At 42.4% G+C, this 9,173-nt stretch overlaps 1 long non-coding RNA gene across 1 annotated transcript; it reads left to right on the top strand.

Annotated features, from left to right (window-relative positions):
• Positions 1-311: 311 nt before the first annotated feature.
• Positions 312-9,169, top strand: LOC118237783. The gene is made up of 2 exons (XR_004771018.1): positions 312-742; positions 6,916-9,169. It is a non-coding gene; the product is annotated as an uncharacterized LOC118237783 (long non-coding RNA).
• Positions 9,170-9,173: the final 4 nt, after the last annotated feature.

Below are 9,173 nucleotides of genomic sequence, written 5' to 3'. Positions count from 1 at the left end.
ATGGCTATTCTCTTTACAGATTTTTTTGTTTTGTTTTGAGGTTCCACTGTGTATTCCTCTGTCCTGGAACTCAGTTTGTAGACCATACTGGCCTTGAACTCCGAGAGCTGCCTGCCTCTGCAGGGATTTAAGGAATTCACCAACATGCCTGGTTACAAAGACGTTTTATAGGGTCACAATTATAGCTGGAAGGTAAAATATTTGCCTAGCATGTAAAAGGCTCCAGGTTAAGTTCTCAGATATATATATATATATATATATATATATATATATATATAGTGTATTGTGATTTTTAAGAGCAGTCTGGAAAAAATAGGCTATTTGAAAGTGCTATGGTTTGCTTTTCAGCAGTACTTTTTAGATTTTTTTTTTTTTTTTTTGAGATTGGATCTCACTTAAGTTGGCCAGGAACTTGCTTTGTAGATTAGGATGACCTTGAACTCAATCCTTCTGCTTCTGTCTCCTGAGTGCTGGGATCACAGCTGCACACCACCTCACCCAGCTATTGATTTTTGTAAATCACTGAAAAAAAAATCTGGATAAAAACTAACCATACCTTCCAGGGTTTTGGGGTTGCCCATTGGACTTCACGCCACAGGGTGAGATGCCTGTATCACAAAGAGGAGGGATTTCCATCTACCTCTCTAGGACCGAGTTCAGTATCTTGGGATCAGGATGACACCTGGATCAGCTACTCACAATCCGCTACTCACAGGCAAACATGGACCCAAGCTGATGGCAGGTTGTGTATCCTCTGCCCCTAATTCCTGTGTAAACACTTTTGTCTCTTTTCTCCTTCCTTCCTTCCTTCCTTCCTTCCTTCCTTCCTTCCTTCCTTCCTTCCTTCCTTCCTTCCTTCCTATGTACCTACCTTCCTATTTTACTGGGTCTCTCTATAGCCCTGGCTATTGCAGAACTCTATGTAGACCAGGGTGGCCTTGAGCTCACAGAGATCCACCTGCTTCTGCCTCTCAGGTGTGGGATTAAAGTTCTGGGCTACTAGGACCTGCTCCTGTATAAACTCCTAAAGCCAGAAGAATGCACCTTCTGCATTAAAAGGTGGCACACTTTTAATCCATTGCTTAGGACTCAAAGGCAGGCAGATCTCTGAGTTATAGGCTGGTCAGGACTAGTGAGACCCTGTCTGAAAAGTAAGTCTAGGCCAAAGTCTGAGCAAAGGAAATAAGGGAAGAAAAAAAAAGGCTAGGAGGGAAGGTGGGAAGAGCATTCTGCTGTGTTCACCAACTGCTGAATGTTTCACCCTGAACCCTAAATACAATCTGGACTCAGACAAGCATGCACTTTTCCTGGTGAGAGCGAGTGACAAAATCTTTTGGCATTTTAGCAAGGTGTCATTGTGGTACCAAATAGCCAGAAAGAAAGGAAGGTTTGACACAGGGTAGTCGCTAGAGAAAGGAAAGCACTTTAATGTTTCTGCCCCAGGGTTCATGCTCCTGAAACTTGAAAGTATGATTTGTTCTTCATCCAAAGAGCTTTTCTGCTTCATAGTGAAGGTTTGTATTGTCCCCTATCATTAAAAAAAAGTTAAAGGGTTGGAAAGACGGCTCAGTGATGAAGAGCATCTGCTGTTTTTCCAGAGGATACAAGTTCCTTTCCCAGCACCCACGTCAGGAGGTTTACAGCCACCCTGACTTCTGCTCTGGAGACTCGGGCACCTTCACTGGGCTGCTTTGGGCACCCGCATATATGTGGCATAAACACAAACATACACAGAAATTAAAAATTACTTAAAAGTAAAAACAGAAAACATTCTTAAATTGGGCATGGTGGCACACACTTTAATCCCAGAACTCAGGAGGCCAAAGCAGGTGGATCTCGAGTTCCATGTCAGCCAATTTTATATAGCTTGTCACAGGGATGCACAGTGAAACCTAGCCTCAAAACAAACAAACAAACAGCACATACACTAAAATTGGAATGATTTGAAGATTAGCATGTCCCCTGAGCATGAATGACATGAAAATTTGTCTTATTTTTTTTTTTTGAGTTTTAAAATTATATTCACCTCTTCATTTTGTGTGTGAGGAGGTACATGGGGAATGAGAGGACGGCTGTGGTGAGTTGGTTCTCTCCTTCCATTACGTGGACCTCAGGATGAGACTCCGTCATCAGGCTTGGGAGCGAGTGCCTTAACCTGCTGAACCATCTTGCTAACCCTTCCCTGTTATTTTACTTTTTGGGTTACTTTCTCCTTTACTTAGATTAAGCAGGTTTCCTTCCTTCCTTTTCTTCTGGGGGGATGTGCACCTGTGCAGCCAGCTTTATTGATGGTATTTAAGAGTTCCCTAAGCCCCTCCTCTTCTTCTGAGGGTCTGGGATGGAAACAGAGAGATCCTGCCAAAATTAAATGAGGTTATGCTGGGATCTCCCCTGGAAGATGGAGATGATCTTCCCAGTGATGACAAGTTTCCCGTTCTCAGCCTTGACTGTGCTATTGAACTTGCCATGGGCAGAGTCACACTGGAACATGGGGCCCTGTTGTTGAGGTCAATGAAGGGGCTATTGATGGCAACAATGTCCACTTTGCCCAAGTTGAAGGCACCCCTGGTAAACAGGTGCCTAATACAACCAAGTCTGTTCCTTCAAGTTTCACCATCATGTCTCAGGGATGAGGCTGGTACTGCACAAGAAGAGAAGATATGGCTGTCTCTGGAGAAGCAGAGAGCCCCCCTCCTCCTTCCTTTCTTTTTGTTTTTAAAGATAGTGTCTCACTGTGTACCCCAGGCTGCCTGGAGCTCAACAGATCCCTCTGCCTGTGGGTGCTGGGAACAGAACTCAGGACCTCTGCTGGAGCACTAAGTGCCCTTAACTGTTGTGGGATGTTTGTCACGGTGTGAAGGTGTGTTGCTGTGATTGGTGTAATAAAAAGCTGGACGGCCGAGAACTAGGTAGGCGTTATAGGTGGGGCGTCTGGGCAGGGAGAGGAAGTAGGAGGTGCATGAGAGATGCCAGGAGACACAGAAGAAGAAGGATGGGTGGCACGTGACAAAACATAAATAAAATGGGTTAGTTTAAGTTACAGGAGCTAGTTAAAAACCAGCCTAAGCTAAGGCCTAGCTTTCATAATTAGTAACAAGTCTCCATGTCATTATTTGTGAGCTGGCGGCCCAAAGGAAAGTCCCACTACACTTAGCCATCTCTTTAGTCCTCTAATTTATGCCTTTAGCATAGATATTTCCATTTCCCATTCTCCCTGTGCTTCATTCCAGGCTCGCTCTTCATCTATCTTCGATGTAACTACAGTTAGCTCTCGGTATTCGTAGGTTTAGACATAACATAGTATACAAAAATAGTCACTATTCCTTAAATAGTATAGTATACCAACTATTTGTATAGCGTTTGTATTGTATTAGATGTCACTAGTATTATTGATGTGATTTAAGTGTCTGGGGGATGTGCATAGGTTATACACAAATGCTTTGGGATAAGGGCTTTAGAACGAGTCCTCCCCAACACTGATGAATGACCATGAGTTTTTTCAGTCATTGTTGATTCTGTTTAATTACTCCATTAAGTTTTTTTCAAGTTCTGTGACTGACTATATGTCCTGGCTAGTTTTATCTCAGTTGACACAAGTTTAAGTTATCTGAAAGGAGGGAACCTTATTTGAGATGCCTCCATAAATGCAACTGTGGGGCATTTTCTTAGTGATTTATGGGTGAGGGCCCAGCCATCCCTGGGCAGGTGGTCCTGGGTTCTATAGGAAGCAGGTGAGCAAGCCACAAGGGGCAAACCAGTAAGCAGCACCCCTCCGTGGACTCTGCATCAGCTCCTACCTCCAGGATCCTGTCCTGTTTGAGTTCCTGTCCTGACTTCTTTCAGCGATGAGCTACAGTGTGGAAGTGTAAGCTGATCAACCCTTTCCTCCTCAGCTTGCTTTTTGGTCATGGTGTTTCATCACAGCAATAGAAACCCTAACAAGACATCAATCATACTTTTACTCCTAGAAATAACTTATTTATTTGTTTATTTTTGCAGCAAGTTCCCATTATGTAACCCCGAGTGGTCTGGAATGCCATATGTAGACCAGGCTGGCCTCAAATTCAGAGATTTACCTACCACTGTTTCCTAATTGCTAGGATTAAAGGTGTGAGCTAGAGGACTGGAGAGAGGGGTCAATGGTTAAGAGCACTGGATGCTCTTCCAGATGTCCTGAGTTCAATTCTCAGCAACCACATGGCGGCTTAGTCACAACCATCTATAGTGGGATCTGATGCACTCTTCTGGCATGCAGATAGAGCACTCATAAAAACAGAAACAAAAAACAAAAAAAGGTGTGGGCTATCATGCCTGTCTAGAAATACTCTTTTTTTTTTTTTTTTTGAAGGTACATTGGGGCATTGGTGGCCACACCTTTAATCCTAGCACTCAGGAGGTAGAGGCAGGCAGATCTCAGTGAGTTCAAGGACAGCCTGGTCTATAGACCCAGTTCCAGGACAGCCAAGGCTACACAGAGAAACCCTGTTTTGAAAAACAAAACAAAAAGGTACATTGTTCATCATAGTATGTTGATATAGTTGATACATGTAATTGAGAATTCCCCATTGTATTTTGATCATATTCCCTCCCCAACTCCTCTCAAATCTACCCCTAATTCCATGCCCACCCAACTTTATGTCCTGAGTTTTAAAAAATCCAGTCCAATTAACACTGTTTATATGACGTTGAGTGTGTGGCCATCCACTGTAGTATGTTTAACCTACTAGGGACCATACCCTTAAAGAAAACCAACTCTCCTTCTGGCAACTGTCTATTACCAACAGCAATTCAGCATTCATGCCCACCTCCTCCTCTATGCTGGGATTTCTGTTTGGCTTGAGCTTTCACACTTCTTGACCATGCTTTCATAACTGTTGTGAATTCATATGTGCAACTGCCTTGCTGGAATTGTTTGTAGTCTTCTACCATCTTTGGCTCTTATAATCCTTCTACCCTCACCCTCTCTTCTACTGTGATCCCTGAACTTTGGTAGGAGAAGAGAGTGATAAGAATGTCTCATTCAGGGCCAAACACTTTATAGTTACTTATTCTCTGCACCTTTACCAAATGCGGGTCTCTGTGTTAATTGCCATACACTCTAAAAGAAAAAAACAAAAAGCTTCTTTGATGAGGTTTGAAAGATACACTAATCTATGAGTATAACACAATAAATCATTAGGAGTCAGTTTAATACTGTGTCCCTTTAGCAGAGTAATAGCAGGTTCTCCCCTAGAGCCTATGACCTATCTAGCTACAGGTTCTTTACCCTGATAATGGTACCAGGTATGGGTTCCAGCTTGTGGAATGGGTCTTAAATCCAATCAGAAAGGGATCATTTGTAGGGAGAATTCCCACATACCTGTAGCGCTCACAAGTACACAGAAGGGATGGGATAAAAGGACTAAAGAGGCTCTCACCCTCTTTCTGGGTGCAGGCCAGTGGGTCTGAGACTGGGCTTCTTGGAGTGCCAATCTGGTTATCAGCTTCTTATGTGAGTATTCCTTCTTAATAAATATACCATTTAATAACCATATCGCATGTTCGATTCTGATCCCTATCAGACATTCATACCACTATTACACCAGGGGACATATCTTACCAGTCTGCTTTTTATTGTAGCTTGTAGGATTCACAGTTGCATATAAGATTGATAATTAAGGTTTGGTGGTTTCTATTGACTATGCATGTTCTACTTTCTGTCTCTGTGCTGTTTGCTTTATACACCCTAAACAAATCATATTATCTTTAGGAATATATATACATATATACATGTACATATACATATACATATACATATATACATACATACATACATACATACATACATACATTACTTTATAGCTCTGACTGTCCTGGGATTCACTGTGTAGACCAGGCTGTCCTAGAATCCACAAAGATCAACCTGCTCCTGCCTCCCAAGTGCTGGGATTAAAGGTGTGAGCTACCATATCTGGCTTTAGGAGTATCTTTATATGAATTTGAGTTCTTGGATATTTATCATGCTTAGTGTTTATTAATGATAGATGGTTTTGTTCTTATTTTTTGAGACAGGGTTTTTCTGTGTAGCCTTGGGTGGCCTCAAACTCTCAGAGATCCACTTGCCTCTGCTTCCTGAGTGCTGGGGTTAAAGGTGTGCGCCATCCCTCTCAGCTGCTTCTGTTTTTGTAATGTGTGATTGTGTGTTTATATTGAGCAGGGTTTGAGGTCTGTATTCTGGTATGGTTCCTCCTGTTGTCCACCCTGCTTCATCTGGAAACTTCAGTTTTATCATTCTCTGTCCAGTTTTTAGGTCCATTTATCAACCCTTTAGATAATGTAAATCCTAACCTGCTAGTTTGGTATTAGCAGATACAAGCTCTGTTTTTTTTCTTCTTTTTTTCTTTTTTTTGTTGCTGTTTTGCTTTTTTAAGACAGGGTTTCTTTGTGTAGCTCTTGTCTGACTGTCCTGGGACTCACTTTATAGACCAAGCTTGAACTCACAGAGATTCACCGCCTAGTTCTGGTTTTGAATTCTCAAGGAGGATATTGCTCATAACCATGGCAAGAGCCCAGTTTGAGATGGACAAGCTTTTGTCATCTGTGACAGCCATGTTGCTCCACAACTTGGATCTCAGTGTAAGAGCTTGCCATTCAGCTCTGCCTAGGAATACCTTTGGGAAATACCTGGGTTTTGATGTTCTGCTTGACAGGGACTGAATAGCTGGGGGTCGGGGCCTGGTCACTTCTGTCCAGTGTAGGATTCCTTCAGTGGGCAGCGTTTGCTCTAGATCACCTTGTTGAGCTGATTGAAACTGCCAGTTCTGCATCCTGTCTGGTTTCCAAACCTGCTTCTTCGCCCCTTCCTTTGACAGATCCTCCCCCTACCTTGTGGCCTGAGATGTAAGCCCTGCTTCCTCTTTCTTTCATCTTCCACAGGTAAACTTCCTGTACTTCAAACTGTCTCAGCATTTGTTTCCCAGAGGACCCACCTTCACATGGTATTATGGTGCCAGGATGTGTTTTTCAACCTTGTGTGTGTTGATGACATGGTGTACAAGGTTTTTGTAGAGTTCAGTTTTGCCTTGTACTTACGGCTGTTCCCTTCTCCAGACCCATCCAACCCCAGGTAGGTACAACAGGGACTTTTATGATTGTAACTTGGGCATACAGTTGTCTTCATTTTGGACATACAGTCTTTCTCTTTCCCTTTATTTATTTATTTATTTTTGTCTTAGCTTTGTATTTGAAAGCATGTTTATTAAGTCTTATTCAGAATTTCAAGATACACACATCAGCAATATGTTTGGGTCATATGGTTCATAATATCTGCATTTATTACTTTACTTAGAAAGTTTTTTAGATTTATTTATATGTATAAGTGTTTTACATGCATGTATGTGTATGTAGTTTTTTTATATTTATGTGTATGAGTGTTTTGCATGCATGCATATGTACAATGTGTATGTTTTGTACTTGTGGAGGTCAGAAGAGGGTGTCAGATTTCCCAGAACTGGAGTTATGGGTGGGTGTGAGCTACCATGAGCATTCTGGGACTTAAACTCGGGTCCTTTGCAGGACCAAGTGCTCCCAACCACTGAGCCATCTCTCCAGTGCCCCTCCCCCACTTGTTTGAAATAGCCTCACTTTGCAGCCCAGACTGGCTTAGAAAGTGGCCTTTAACTCAAAGTGATCCTTCTGCCTCAGCTTCCCAAATGCTGGAATTAATAGATGTGAGCTACCACACTTGATACCCCCACCCCATTTTAAGAATAACAGAAATTATTTGAGAGTATATATTAATATCTAAATGGTCTTTTAATATTTTTTAAACGATCATGTTACATTGTAGGATATTTGTCAGTTACACCCAAATTAGAATTGTCTTACAGTTGTCAATGAAAAAAGGCGGTGTCTTTCTAAGCCTACTGCCTTGTTTTTAAATGGGCAACTTCCACAGACATCTACAAGGTAGGAAAGGGTTGGATAAGGTGACAGATGGTGTCTACACAGGAGTCTTGGAGAAATGCAGGTCTGGTGTCAGCTCCACTGGCAGAGACCAGAGGAGGGTGGATGAGTCTTTGAGCCAAGACCCAAGGGTAGGTAGGAAGGTACCAGGCGAACAGGGTACAAGGGGAAGGTGGATATTGTTCTCAGTGGATGTGGCATGGAGTTTAGAGGAGAGCCACTGGCTCTGTTTGTCTAGGGTGCAAATGGGATTTGGGAAAACACAAAGTGCTATGCTGAGCTTTAGATTTTAACCAGCAGATAATGGAGAATCATTTATCAACCAGGGAGCAATAGTGACCAGGTTTCCCAGGTAGAAGAGTTGCCCTGGAGCAATGTAAGGGATGGAATGGGGCCTCTATGGTAGTGAGATCTTTAGTGATGTAGAAAAGTTAAGTGTTAAAAAACAAAACAAAACAAAACAAAAAAACACATCATAGTTAGGTTGGAGATAATGGCTTAGCAGTTAAAAGCACTTGTTGCCCTTGTACAAGACCTAGTTTGATTTCCAGAACCAGTGTGGTGGTTTACAGATGCCTGAAACTCCAGTTCCAGGGGATCAGATACTCTCTTCTGACTTCAGAGGGCTGCCACACACACGGTATACATGAACTTACATAAACATACACATATACAGAACTTAGTTACTTTCCAGTTTTTTTGTTTGTTTGTTTGTTTTTTTGTTTTTAAACAGGGTATTGCTATGAAAAGGCCTGGCTTACTTGGAACTCACTAGGTTGGCTTTGAATTGCAGTGGCCCTCTTGGTGTGGGCTCAGGGTACTTGATGTTACTGATACGGTTAAAATGCAGCTTGACCCATCTTGTCCTTTGTCATCTGGCAAGGGACACCCAGCCCAGGATGGAGAAATTCTTTATTAGGGAACCATGGCCAGGCTCTGGCTTCTTAGTCTTGCATTGCAGAGTATGTGGATGCATGCAGGAGTGTAGGGGGTGGGGTAGAGCAAAGGCACAGTGAACTGGGAAGGACTCCATGCTGGTTTTCAAATACTGGAGACAGCCAAGGGGGGGAGATGACAGAAGTGAAGAAGGGGTCAAGTTGACAGAGAGTTAGGCATTGTCATGATTCCCCATCATGAACCTGGTAGAACCATCCCTTCTTTCTCATTCTTATGTCCTTCATGGAAAAAAAATGAAAAAAGTGAAAAATAAAAATTTTAATACATCTTTA

Source organism: Cricetulus griseus, chromosome 8 (genome assembly GCF_003668045.3).
Source record: "Cricetulus griseus strain 17A/GY chromosome 8, alternate assembly CriGri-PICRH-1.0, whole genome shotgun sequence".
NCBI lineage: Eukaryota > Metazoa > Chordata > Mammalia > Rodentia > Cricetidae > Cricetulus > Cricetulus griseus.
Note: the sequence above shows the minus strand (reverse complement) of the source record. Positions and strands in the feature narration are given on the sequence as shown.